The 13,529-nt window shown below is 40.5% G+C and overlaps 1 long non-coding RNA gene across 1 annotated transcript in view; it reads left to right on the forward strand.

Annotated features, from left to right (window-relative positions):
• The first annotated feature begins 74 nt into the window (after positions 1 to 74).
• Positions 75 to 13,529, forward strand: part of LOC129738679 (uncharacterized) — a 64,478-nt gene continuing 51,023 nt past the window's right edge. Inside the window, exon 1 of the long non-coding RNA XR_008735591.1 lies at positions 75 to 495. This is a non-coding gene — a long non-coding RNA (uncharacterized LOC129738679). The remainder of the gene's footprint in view (positions 496 to 13,529) is intronic.

Here is a 13,529-nt window from a genome sequence, read left to right on the forward strand (position 1 = left end):
GTCTCAAAGGGAAAACCAAATTTTTACGAGTGAAAACCAGTGTCCTTTCTTGTCATTAAATGGAACCGCAACAGGAAAGGACGACTAGTTTCCGCGAAAATATAAAGCTTTGAAATAGTGTTAGGTGTATGTTCAAAAGTGTATAAATTGTATTTCAATTTATTATTAAGTTAGTTTAAATGATCTATCGTTCGAATAACGCTAGTGATTTATTTTAAGCCCGATGACATCATTTTGACCTCCGCCTTGAAGAAGCGAAACGAGTCGATATATTTTTTTTTTTTATTCTTGTTTTATTGCATTGCACAACCACTAGCAGCGTTAAGCGCATGAAGAGGAATAGTGTTTACTTTTGATGGTTTTCCAGAATTGGCCGAAAGTGCGTTTAACGAGATAGTTTTAAGGCAGGAAAAGTGCGTAGGATTTTGTTCCAGTATTAATCTGTGACAAGGCAGAAGCCAGATTTATTCGGATAGTCGTTAGAAGTTGAAAAAGGTATGTAAATTATAACATAATAATATTTTATTCATTGTAATAGTAAAAGCAACAGCAATCACTTTGGTATGCTTAGCCTAAAAAGAGAAATTTCATCTCTTGAAATTATTCACCGTCATTACGCCTTATATTAACTAAATTTCACAATCCTGTGGTTATCCGTTTCTGTAACATTGTCGAGAATAAATATGCTAAACATTCCCTTAAAGAAAGTCAAAAAACCTATATTACGCCTACATTATTTCGACATTTTATGACATTACCCATTATTATGCCATTAGAAATGTGCGAATCTCTCAAATATGTTTCTATTAAAAACATTCATGTAAACTACGAAAGAATGTGGCCCTAGACTGCCATTGGGTTGAATCCCGAAATCCCCCAAAAATTAGATATGCGTGTTCACTCAAACCATTTCGCTTTGACGAAAGCCCAAATCAACAGTATGGAAAAGAGTAAAAAACAACTTTGACTTGGTGCGTGTTTACGGCCAATGAATAAAATGCTATATACCTACATATAATAGAAGAACAGTTTGTTATACCTTCCCTCACCCATTGAATGTCGCCAGAAGATTAGTTTTTTGGGGCGCTATTGAGCCGACATTCAAACGTCAGCCACATCAAGGTCTACGGACGCGTAAACGAACAAATAGGATGCCCTCCGGGGGTCACCAAACCGAATAGCGCTATATACGCCCTTCGCTTAGGCGTAGCGATTTTTCCCGTTAACATACAGTAGTCAAATCCCACTCCTTCAACACCAAAAGAAAAAATTGGCGAATTTCGTTTTTTCTCTGGCTAGCGGAAACGGAAAACGAGTAGCAGATCCTGACTGACGGGGCGTGCGGTGGGACCTTCGTGTCTGCCGAAAAAATTGCTTGTGTCTAGCTGGGTTGTCTCCTCGGTTCGTTTTTTTCTGCTTCTCTCGAAGAAAATCGATTTTTCCTCTCACAAACCGGCCGCCTAGCAATGATGACTCAAGTCTCTGATGCGGCAAGTTACTGTGCTTGAGTGTGGCCAAAAAGCTGGAAACTAGAGCTGGAAACTATAGGTACATGTATAACTTTACTTTTGACAGGATGTTTTAAGAGTTATGCCTGTTTTCTTCGTGATCCAAATTCAAGGTTTCAAAATTAGCTGTTCAAATGATAGAAAAAGTTCTCATCCTTCATCTTTTGGTCGTATTCAACGAAATTGATTTTCACGTGAACTTTACAAGAGTGCAGTTGGTTGCTTAAATCAATAGTTTTAAGGTTGTTTTCTTTTTTTTTTTTTCAAATAAATTTCTTCTAAGGACTCGGATTTCAAAAGGCGTGACATCCTATTCAATGAATAATAATGATAGGGCAAAGTCATGACTTAATAGATATGTTAATCATATTCATACGTAACTAGCGTATGCATGTAGCCATTTCTATAGAAATGTGTACTATGGCTACAGGCATTCCAAGAACAAAGATGAGAAATTATTGTTTTGGTAAAAATTTGGTCAACCAATGATGTGTAAGAATGGATCATAATTATAATTATATCTGAACATTGAGGGATTTTCGTTTAAATATTTTTATTGAATCCAGTGAGACACGAATAACACTTGACTGGTCATTTTTATCAAAATTTGATAACATTAAGTTTTTTTTCTTGAAGTTATAATCATGAATTCCGGGTTTTTAGCTTTTTAAAGCGGTTCAAGAATCATTTCAAAAATATGTCTTCCTGAACTTTCAAGTTCCTGACTAGAATTTTATTTTTGCTTACCGCTGGTGTGCTACTCTTAGAAGCATAACTTAAATTTTATGGATTTTATATTGAAACTATTATTCTCCAAATTTGAACACAACACCTTTGGGAATTTCTAAATACTAAATTTGTTAGAATCCCAAATTTCGGTGTTTCCCAGCTTTGATTTTTGTTTTTTTTTGTAATTTTTTCACTTGAAACAGCTCATATCTTGAAGCTTTAACTAGCCAGACCAGATCATTAATTTCTCTTCAATCGAACGTCATACTAGCTAGACTCCTAGAGTACAGCGATTTTGCGGCAGATTATGGATCTCTGTTTTGCCAGCGATGGGACTCGTGTACCGTCCGTTGTTTTGGACCCTGCTCCGTACGTTAAAGCGGTCCACCATTGGTCTCACTCGATGTCACTAGACTTGCTCCTGTCGCAAACATAGCACCCTTCTATCTTGGCTTTAAGATAGCTGACTTTTGGTGTCCATCGACTGCGAATCTGAGCTCGACCTATCTGATCTTAACGCTGCGTCCGAAACCTTCTTGTACATCATGAATTATGTTATCGATCGTCCTACTACACTACTGAAAAGAATATACGGACCCCTTGGATCACGACTGAACTACGAAGACTAAAGACGGCAAAGAGATGAGCCCTTAGAAAGTATAACAAGTCAAGATCCTCCTACACTAAGGACATTTATCGTAGACTAAATTCTTTTTACAAAAAAGTCAACAAACGTCGTCACCAAAACTATCTACAGGTAGCTCGAGTTCAACGTGATTTCAAGTCTAGACCAAAATCGTTTTTGAAACAAGGTTGAAAGTCAGCGGAATGAACCGGGTCTGCCAACCCAAATGCTTCTGGATGACAATACGGCGAACTCTGATCGTGGAGTCTGTGATCTCTTTGCCGAAAAATTCTCGTCTATCTATAATACAGCTTCGACATCCGAACATTTGGATAGTGCAGTCAGGAATGTTGCCCCATTGGGCTTTTTTATAAATAACATTGTGGTTGAGAATGCTGTCATCTCAAAACCAGCAGCTAAGCTCAAAAATGCATTCTCTTCGGGTCTGGACGGAATACCTGCTACTTTTATTAAACGTTTCATGCCTGTTCTGCTGACTCCTGTTAGGCTTATTTTCTAAGCTTCGCTTGACAGAACTACTTTCCCCTCACTGTGGAAGGAGGCTTACATGTTTCCGGTGTATAAAAAAGTAACAGGAGAGATGTCAACGACTTAACGGGGAATCTCGGCATTATGCGCAGTAGCCAAACTATTGGAATTGGTGGTCTTGGATCCGATTTGCTTGTCCTGTAAGAATATTTTTTTCCGACAATCAACACGGATTCATGCCCAAGCACGACAACTAACCTTCTGACGTTAACTTCTTACGTGCATAAACGTTTTGCTGCGAAGTCTCAAACCGACGCTATTTGAACCGATTTATCTGCGGCATTCGGCAAAGTCAACCACAATATTGCCATTGGAAAGCTCGAATGCCTGGGTATCTGTGGAACTCTTCTTGGCTGGTTCCGGAGCTTCCTATCTGGACGTAAATTAACAGTTCGCACGGGGGACTTTTTCTCCAGACAATTCTCTGCTTCTTCTGGTGTGCCTCAGGGAAGTCATTTAGGGCCGATCAACTTCTTAATCTACTTCAACGATGTGCTCTCGCTCTCACTCCTCGACGGCCCAAAGCTATGCTATGATGATGACCTAAAAATTTTTTACAACATCAACGGCCAGGACGATATTGATTTCCTACAAAAACAATTGAACCTCTTCGCACACGGGTGTGATATTAACTGCCTGCCTTTGAATCGCAGTAAATGTGCAGTCATCAGCTTTTCAAGAAGGCGGCAGCCTTTTTTCGCTGAGTACTTCCTCGGAGATGAGCCAATCGCACGCGTAGAACACATCAATGATCTGGGCGTTATTCTAGACCGGAAGCTGGAATTCAGGACACACACAAACTACGTTGCCGACAAAGTCTCGAGAAGTCTTGGATTCCTATTTCGAGTGTCCAATTTTCATCAGCTGTTAGCCTCTAGACACCTGCCTTGGCAAGACCCGTTTCAGTTGCCAACCTATGAACATCGATGCAGTCTCATAGACACAGACACTCTTCAAGCCCGAAGAAACGCAGCACGAGTTTCATTCGTCGCCGATCTCTTGACATCGCGAATTGACTGCTCCACGCTCCTGGAAGCCATTCCTCTAAGTGTGCGACCCCGTGCACTTAGAAACCAAGATCTTCGATTGTATGTTCCCATTCGATTGAACAATTATGTAGCTAATAGCACTATCATCAACAACTTCTTAAAAAGTGTATTCGAAATTATTGAACACCCTGTATATTTGTTAAAGTCTGCTTCATTTAATATTGGAACAAATTCTTTTGCTCATTGTGGCGCTCCTAGTGGACGGATTTGTAAACTTTTTTCACCCACGTGTCGGGAAATTCATTACCTTTCACCATGTATTTATGTCATAACACCAAACGATAGCATTTTGTAAACAACCGCCATGGAAGCCGAACGGAGAGATCAAATTGTGCACAGTTTTCTTGAAAATCCATTGTTGTCGGCATCGAAGCTAGCTAAACAGCTTTTTTTTTTTTTAAATATGTCTTTATTTGTACCAATTCATCATTACATTTATATTACATTATTACATTAAATTAGGTGTTCAGTTCAATGATGAACTGTCCAGAGCCCTATAGTTTATTAATCACTATAATTTATTTATTTGAATTAATTTTGCTGAGTGCAATCAAGTATTTTTATGTAGGAGAACATCCTGTAATGTCAAAAAATATTTTAAACTTACTACTAAAAACTAAAACTATCCTAAATTAAAACTAATTATAGAGAGAACGAATCTCTGCGATGGAAGACTGCATCGATTTGCCTCTGAAGTTGGAGATGATTTTGTTGGCCATCTCTTCGATCGATTCAATGCCCGCAATCCGATGAAGATCTTCGGTGCTGTGCCAAGGTGGAAGCCGCAAAATCATTTTCAGAACCTTGTTCTGAATCCTTTGGATGGCTTTTTTCCTCGTCGCGCAGCAGCTAGACCAAATCGGAACTGCATACATTATCGCTGGTCGGAATACTTGCTTATAAATAAGCATCTTATTCTTCAGGCACAGTCGGGATTTCCTGTTGATGAGAGAATAAAGAGATTTAGTGTATTTATTACATTTAGATTGAATATCTTCAATGTGATTTTTAAAAGTAAGATTCCGATCAAGTGTGAGTCCCAAGTACTTCACGTGATCAGACCATTCTAATGAAACCCCATTAAAAGTTATGGAATGATTTTCATTAGGTTTTAAAAATTGAGCTCTTGGCTTATGGGGAAATAAAATAAGTTGAGTTTTGGAAGCGTTAGGAGAAATTTTTCACATTTTCAAGTAATTCAAAAAGGAATTTAAATTTTGTTGCAATCTACTGCGTACCACCCGTAAATTTCGACCTTTGGCTGAAAGCAAAGTATCATCAGCAAATAATCTTCTACCTTTTCCTTCTGGTACATCAGGAAGATCAGAAGTAAAAATATTGTATAAGATTGGCCCAAGTATACTGCCCTGAGGGACCCCAGCTCTAATGGGTGTCCTTTCAGAGCATGAATTTTGATAGCTTACTTGTAAGGTTCGGCTAGTCAAATAATTTTGAATAATTTTAGTGAGATATACAGGAAAATCAAATCGAGCTAACTTAGGGGCTGTCCATTAATGATGTCACGCAAAATTTGGAACAAAATTACCCCCCCTCCCCCCTCTGTCACATATTGTCACAAATTCCGTAACCCCCCTTTTGTATTATGTCACGTTTTCCTAACCCCCCCCCCCCCTGGATTAAAATTTTCAACCCATTAGAAATTTGATTAAAAATGTAGCTTTTTTTGAATTCATCGGTTTTATTTAAAGAATTGAAAAAAAAGGTTACCCACTTTTAACAAGCCTTTAATCATTGCTTAAAACACATTTCAATCATGAGTCCAAGGATTATGTTGATGATTTTCCATATCAATAGCCGGGAAAGTCGAGGCAGTAGCTGCAGTATCAGCGACGATGTTGAAACCATCCAAATCTAGTTCCTCTTCTTCAACCCATTCGCAATCCAAATCTTCTCCACAGGTTAGAATAGCCAAGCAATCCTGTTCACGTTTTGCCACAATTTTAGTGGAACAGACTTTCCTGAGTGTTGCAGTGAAAGTGTTCTTGTGAACTTTCTTATGCTCGTAAAATTTACCAAAAGTGATTACGTGAGTATTATTATTCATTAAATGAATGGTGCAAGTATAGTTTTATTGAGTTTAGGATAAAATTATCTGTTATTGTTTTGCTGATTTTTTGTAATGATAAGTGATGTCACGCTCAAGCAGACCCCCCCCCCCCCTCCCCCCTTGTCACAAATTGTCACAAAAATCGAAACCCCCCCTCCCCCCCTAACACGTGACATCATTTATGGACGGCCCCTTAGCTACTAAACCTTTGTGCCAAACACTGTCAAAAGCTTTTTCAATATCTAGAAAAGCAACACCAGTTGAATAACCTTCAGATTTGTTAAGCTAAACAGCTTAAAATGCCCAGAAATACCGTATGGCGTGTTATCAAGCAGTACAAGGAAACATTGACGACGGCTCGGAAGCCGCATTCGAAGCGTCGGAGTGGAACTGTCGACCGGAAACTGCGTGGGAAAGTCATCAAGGCCGTCAAGAGGAATCCCAATCTCTCAGACCGCGATTTGGCCAATAAGTTCCAGGCCGCTCATAGTACGGTGCGACGAATTCGTCTCCGGGAAGGAATAAGGTCATTCCGAGCCAGCAAACAGCCAAATCGGACGCTGAAGCAGAACAATGTGGCCAGAATCCGTGCTCGAAAGCTGTACGACCAAGTGCTGACCAAGTTCGACGGATGTAAAGTCTGCTTCATTTAATATTGGAACACAAACAATTGCGTGTAGTTCAGTCATTTATTAACGAATTCATAATTTGTTTTTCATACAAATGTAGCATTTTCTTTGCGCTTTCATAAAAAAAATTAAAAAAATTATTCATTGCTGTTTCGAAGAAATTCTCGTACTCGTACTCGTAAGAAAACTGTGCACAATTTGATCTCTCCGTTCGGCTTCCATGGCGGTTGTTTACAAAATGCTATCGTTTGGTGTTATGACATAAATACATGGTGAAAGGTAATGAATTTCCCGACACGTGGGTGAAAAAAGTTTACAAATCCGTCCACTAGGAGCGCCACAATGAGCAAAAGAATTTGTTCCAATATTAAATGAAGCAGACTTTATTAAAAACTTGTAAACATAAGAAATCCGCTGTTCGTTTGACAAGTGTGGAAATGGCTGATTAAAGGGTGATACGGTCAAAATTCGGTCAAGGGAAAACGAGAAATTTACAGGTGAAATCGTTTATTTAAAAAATCAAATTAAATTTCTATTTCAAGTTTAATAAGTATTAAATTCAGGAAAAATATTCAGTAAGGCTTCCGCTTTTCGAAATCCGAATTGCCGGACCTTGCGCTTAACCCCTGCCACCTGATTTTGTACAGCCACCTTGTCCACCTTCTTCGCCGCAGTAAGCTAGTTTGCCTTGAACTCTTGCTCGTCCTTAGTAGTTTTTTTGGTCTTCTTTAGGTTCCGCTTGACAATAGCCCAGTATTTCTCAATTGGGCGGAGCTCTGGCGTGTTGGGAGGGTTCTTGTCCTTGGGAACCACCTCCATGGCCTTTTTACCATAATGGCAAGATGCCAAATCCGGCCAAAACAGTACGGAACAACCGTGTTTCTTCAGGAAAGGCAGCAGACGTTTATTCAAACACTCAATCACGTAAATTTTTTGGTTGACAGTCCCGGAAGCTATGAAAATGCTGCTTTTCAAGCCACAGGTACAGATGGCTCGATGTACGGTTGTAGACGATACATCCAACTTATTTGCGGCATCTCGGAGCAGCGTTGCCAGATTGAAAACCGCTCAAGTCCGTAGATTTTATGAAAATCGAAAAATGTACTGATTTCGGCAAAATAAAGCTTGATGACCTTTTTTTTTTTTTTGGTCGTCAGGTAGAATTTTCAGTTATCCGCAGAATCCCTTGAATTTTCTCGATAATCCGTAGAAAATCCGTAAGAAATGCTAAAAATCCGTAGATTTCGAGCATCGATCCGTAGCTCCGCAGAAATGCTGAAAATCCGTAGAACTACGGAGAAATCCGTAGATCTGGCAAGGCTGTCTCGGAGAGAGAGGTTAGGGTTTCGCTTGAAACTACCGGCAACTCTCTTTGTCGTCTCAGCGCTTCCTGTTTTTCGATTTCCCCCCGATCCAGACTTCCTGGCTGTCGACAAACGTTCCCCAAACACTTTTATTACATTTGTAACAGTTAATTAGGCAAATTTTAACGATTTAGCCAGCTTTGCGTGCGAGTAGCTCGGATTTTCGCGATGCGCGAGCAAGATTTTGATACGCTGCTCTTCTTACTTGGACGGCATTTTGACAACTAAAGAGTGAATTCCAAAATCAAAATAGGAGCAACATTCTACACACACACACCTTCAAAATGAGGGGTGTTCAGGTTCATTAAATGCAAAATTGAAAGAAATACGTTAAGTTGATATTGACCAAATTTTGACCGTATCACCCTTTAAGTGCCGATCAGTTGAATTAAATTTGACTTATTCCGTAATTGTTTTTATCTGGTGGCGCACTAGTTGTGCACTAACTGCTGCCATCTTCATATAAAAAACGCTTTGACAGCACTTAGTGCACAACTAGTACACCAGGGTAAAAACAAATACGGCATTAGTTTCATTGAACATGCATCTGATTTCACTGATGCTTGAGAGTTACCGAATATCCGTATTTGTTTGTTTTTAGTTTTATTTCGCAATTTTTCACCTCATCTGTTCAACTGAGTGCTTTTGCTTGACTGTATTTTCATGATCTCGTTAATGTTTTCTTCCATATCTATAATTCTCTAGTATTTTTGGATATGTAATATATGGATGTATAATATAAGGATTATGGATTTATATTTTTTTTAGAAACTGTTTAGATATAAGAAAAGTGCTCGAAAATTATTTGTAACGCTTGTGTTTGATCCTTCGTTTTTAGTACTAAGCAATCGTTAATGTCATGTTTTGCCTGTAAAGTTACTTTCTTGAGAGCTTTTTAACTTTCCTCAATATAGTCTCTTCGCAAATTCCAACCGAGCAAGTTACTTCTCTCCTGTTTTAATAAAGTGGTTCAATCAATAAAAGTGTCCTCAGTTTTCATCAAATTGTGACCGTTTATGTAAAAATTGACTTTGTGAAATCGAAGAATTGAGAAATTTCGGCTAGCCACCAACCTGACCTTACATTTTTTGGTGCCGTGACCAGGATTGGTGGCGCCATTTCTCCAAGCGAAGCTTTCTCATCATCTTCGCGCCATTTCGTGTCGCTGTACAAATAAAAGAAGCTGCGAACAAAAGTGTTCGATTGAATTGATCAAGGCCTATTCAATTTGTGACGCGGTTAGTACCTGTCCAATAATTTGGCGCAATTCATCGGGTACCCTTAAGAGATTATCTTTTTTACATCCACACCGAGGAATCCACCTAGACGACCACACGATCCACAAAACTCACTCCCATCCGTAGGACCTATATGTAGCTGCTGTTTCCGAATTGTATTTACAAGGCCTAATCAAGCCTTGGTACAGGCCTATCAGCATCACCACCTTACCAAACAAATCTACAAGGCATTTTCAAGCCTTGGTACAGGTTAGTACCAGTCCAATCGTTTATCGAGTCAAAATCAGGCCTACCTGGTCTTCCTTTCGCAGAATCGTCCTTCATTATCCTCGCACCACCGTACATCAGCAATGGACGACGCTAAGAAGATTGATTTGCTGCTCATACGGCGTGATACCTTGCTGGCTCAGCTAGATCGGGCCGAAAAGTTCGTCGAAAACTATATCATCGAACGGGATTCGCTCGAGGTACCCATTAGGTTGCAAAACATCGACGTCCTATGGAATAACTTGGAAGCAGTTCAAATCGAGCTGGAGGCGCTACAGACAACTGGTGAAGGTAAAGTGGAAAATTTAAATTGCCGTGAATCATTTGAGCCTAGGTTGTTCCGAATTAAAGGTAATTTAACGTCAATGTTGCCTCCTCCCATTTCTATGAGCCGCAGCCCTGATCACTCGATCAATTGTCCACCATCCACTTTGCAAGGCCTCCGTTTGCCTACGATCTCCTTGCCAGAATTTAACGGTGATTATAATCAATGGCTGAGTTTCCATGACACTTTCTTCGCTCTGATACACAACAATCGTGATCTTCCTTCAGTTCAGAAATTCCACTACCTGCGGGCATCACTGAAAGAAGAAGCCTACCAACTAATTGAGTCAATCCACATCAGCTCTGATAACTATGAAATTGCCTGACAATCACTGATAAGTAGGTACTCTAACGAATATCTTCTGAAGAAACGTCATCTTCAGGCTCTTCTCGACATCCCTAGGATGGGAAAGGAAACGGCAGCTTCACTTCATACTACCGTTGATGAATTTGAAAGACATATCAAAATACTAGCACAAATGAAAGAGCCCGTTGATTCCTGGAGTACCATACTAGAACATCTTTTGTGTACGCGATTACACGACGAAACTTTGAAGCTGTGGGAGGATCATGCTGCTAATGTTGCCGATCAAAGTTTCAACTGCCTTCTAGGATTTCTTCATAAAAGAGTGCGCGTATTGGAATCGATTTCAGTTAATCATAACACACATCCCCAACCTACTGCTGCCAACCCAACCGATAATAGTCATCGAAGAGCTCAACCATTTAGATTTTCGACTCATTCCACGACTGCTGAAGCCCGTTATTCGAAATGCTATGCTTGTGAGGGAACTCATCCGCTAATCCATTGTCCCACGTTCGAGGCCCTTGGTCTGCAAGAAAGAATCCAAATTGTCAGTTCCAAGGGATTATGCTTTAATTGTTTTCGTCACGACCATCTGGCGAGAAATTGTAGCTCCGCCTATCGCTGTAGATTGTGCCAAAGACTCCACCATACCATGCTCCATCCCGAAACGAACCCAAGTGTACAGGTATCCCAACGTCAACCACATTCGAACCGCCCTAATGCATCAGTGCACTTTACCCAAGCGGAAGCAACCGGTCCATTATTTGAACAGGAATCTCTACACACGATGATGAATATTTCCAATTCTCCTCCTAGAAAATTGATGAGTAGTAATGTCAACACAGAAGCATGCTGCATGCTTATGCCAACCGTTATTCTTAAAATCGTTGATGCTTTTGGAAAGGAACACTTCGCACGTGCTCTGTTAGATTCTGCTTCACAGCCAAATTTGATTTCTGACCAACTAGCCCAGCTATTGCGGCTGCCTCGAATCAGAACTGACGTCATTATTCATGGCATCGGCCCAAAAGCCCAGAGAACTACCGAATCTGTATCAACGGAGATTCGTTCTAGGAACAACTCCTTCATCAGAACTGTTAATTTTCTCGTACTCAAAAAACTTACCGTACAATTACCTGCCCACACCATTAATACTGAAGGCTGGAAGATTCCTAGAAATATAACATTCGCAGATCCAACTTTTGACCTCGCCGGCAAAATCGACATGATTATTGGTCTGGAACATTTCTTCCATTGCTTCAACTCCGCCCAACGTATTTCCTTATCTGAAAATTTGCCGCAGCTTGTTGATAGCGTTTTTGGTTGGCTTGTTACTGGAGGAAAACACACAGATGAAACGAATTCTACTTCTTGTACGGTAGTTGCTATTTCTTTAGTTAGCCTACAAGACAAATTAGAAAAGTTTTGGAAATTAGAAGAGCTGCCGGAAAGAATGGATTGGTCATTCGATGAACGCCAGTGCGAAGCTCACTTCAAAAGCACAGTGAATAGAACAAAGACCGGAAGATATGTCGTACGTTATCCGAAGAAAAGCTCGTTCGACGATCTGATGGGCGAAACCAAAACCGCTGCTCTGCGAAGATTTCAACTATTGGAGCAAAAACTAGAAAAAAAACCCAAAACTAAGAAATGAATATCATGCGTTTATGGAAGAGTATCTGCGTCTTGGACACATGAAAGAGGTTAACGAAACACGTTCTCCAGGTCGAGTTTGTTATTTGCCGCACCACCCGGTTCTGAAAGAGTCAAGTACTACCACAAAAACGCGTGTTGTTTTCGACGGTTCGACAAAGTCGTCATCTGGTCATTCGCTAAATGATGGCCTTCTCGTTGGCCCTACTATACAGCAGGATTTGATCACTCAAGTAATCCGATTTCGCACTTTTCCTATAGCCTTGATCGCAGACATTGCCAAAATGTACAGGCAGATTCTTGTGCATCCAGACGACACTCGCATACAAAGAATTCTTTGGCGCTTCAGCCACACTGATCCTATACGAACATACGAATTGCAGACTGTAACTTATGGGTTAGCGCCTTCAGCTTTTCTCGCAACACGTACCTTGCAGCAGCTGGCAGAAGATGAAGGCCATACTTATCCCCGCGGGAAGAATGCACTGCTAAAATGGTTTTATGTCGATGATTGTATCGGAGGTGCTGAGTCCATCGAAGATGCTATTGAGCTTCGTGACGAGCTAGACAAGTTGCTGAGCCAGGGAGGATTTCCTTTACGCAAATACACATCAAACAAAATGGAAGCCCTCAAAGATTTGAAATCCGATCAAATAGGGACCCAGTCCAACTTCGAATTCAGTCCTGAAGAAACCATCAAAACGCTTGGGATTACCTGGGAGCCGGAACCGGACACCTTTCGTTTCGATTACAACACAACTTCTCCAGAGAAAATTACGAAACGTGCCATATTATCAACCATAGCTCAGTTGTTTGATCCTCTCGGGTTAATATCTCCAGTTGTCGTACGAGCAAAAATTTTAATGCAAGATTTATGGTTGGAGTCAAGTGGCTGGGATGACAAGGTTCCTCCTAGCATAGAAAAACGGTGGGAAAATTTTAAGATTCAACTTCCTCAACTCTCCAAATATCGAATACCGAGGTATGCCCTCCTTCCGCATGCCACCGTTGAACTACACACCTTTGTTGATGCCTCCGAAGCCGCATACGGAGCATGCACGTATGCTAGGTCCACTGATGCAGCTGGGAATGTCAGAATTGAGTTGCTGGCAGCGAAAAGCCGAGTTGCTCCATTGAAGAAGGTTTCCCTCCCCAGGCTCGAATTATGCGCGGCTGTCAAAGGCGCAGAGTTATACTCGCGCATCATGCAATCCTTGGA

Source organism: Uranotaenia lowii, chromosome 1 (genome assembly GCF_029784155.1).
Source record: "Uranotaenia lowii strain MFRU-FL chromosome 1, ASM2978415v1, whole genome shotgun sequence".
NCBI lineage: Eukaryota > Metazoa > Arthropoda > Insecta > Diptera > Culicidae > Uranotaenia > Uranotaenia lowii.